This window comes from Centruroides sculpturatus, unplaced genomic scaffold (assembly GCF_000671375.1).
Source record: "Centruroides sculpturatus isolate CEXI.00-Female unplaced genomic scaffold, Cexi_2.0 scaffold3092, whole genome shotgun sequence".
NCBI lineage: Eukaryota > Metazoa > Arthropoda > Arachnida > Scorpiones > Buthidae > Centruroides > Centruroides sculpturatus.
In genome coordinates, this window is record NW_019387398.1 from 1 (window position 1) to 1,108 (window position 1,108).

A 1,108-nucleotide genomic window follows, 5' to 3' on the forward strand; every position below is an offset into this window, starting at 1 on the left:
GGAGAACCAGAATTGTAGAATTCCCATGAATTTTTCGGGTGGTCCGTATGAATATGTCGGGCCTCGTCTTCACCACCCGGCCGCCCCATTGTGGGTCTGGCCGAACCCATAATGGCTTGCTAATGGAGGCCCTCTTAATGCCCACAGGGCGGAAAGAGTTTAAAAAAAGCAAAAAAAAAAAAAAAAAAGTAAAGTATAGTGATAACAGCAAGAAAGGAAAATGTTTACACAACATTATGCAAAATACAGGAAACCCCGAAAACTAGTAACCGAGAATATAAAGAATTAAATGTAAAAATTATCACGCATTTCGAATGTTAGGAATATGTTAGAACGTCTCATCTTCAATAATTTTTGTAAATTTTATTAGGAGATAGTGCATAAAGCGCTTTACATTTAAAAACTGGTTAATCAATTATTGGGCCATTCTGTACAGTGAAATAAGTTATAAAAAGGTTTGCAGTAATCTAAAGTAAATATGTTCATTTTTGTTGACGCAAAACAAATCTAAGATTTTGAGCGTTGCAAGCTATTAGCAATTTCTATGTCCTTTACAAACATCATATTCTGCCCTAACGTAATTTTTTTGTATTTTTGTAATAAGAAATTATAGTTTTAATGGAATTAATTCTGATAAACTGTTGCAAAACCAACTCTACTTTTTTATCAACACAATATTTTTTGGAAAAAAAGAAAAAAAAAATTAAAATGTGTCCTAAGCTAGTCAGTCTGTTTGGTAACCAGGCACTGATGCAAAGTACAAAGTATAAATAAATGTATGAAGCACTGGCACTGAACGTTTCGCTTCATGCAGTCTATTTTGCAACTTTTTTTAAAATGATCTCAATCCCGAAAATCTCGGGATTAGGAAAACTTAATCCCGAAAATTTTGGGACTGAAAAGTGGTCGGGATCCCGGGATCCCGATTTTCGAGATCCCGGGATCAAATCCTCTAGTGACAAGTAAGAGAAATCACGTTCCAAACTCGCTTCCGGTTTTGTAAAAATTCTTCCATTACACTAGATCTCTTTGCGTTAGGGGAATCCATTCAGCTTTCAATACTAGGGTTTCTCAAACGAGATTCCGGGATCCCGGTTGTTTTTTTAAC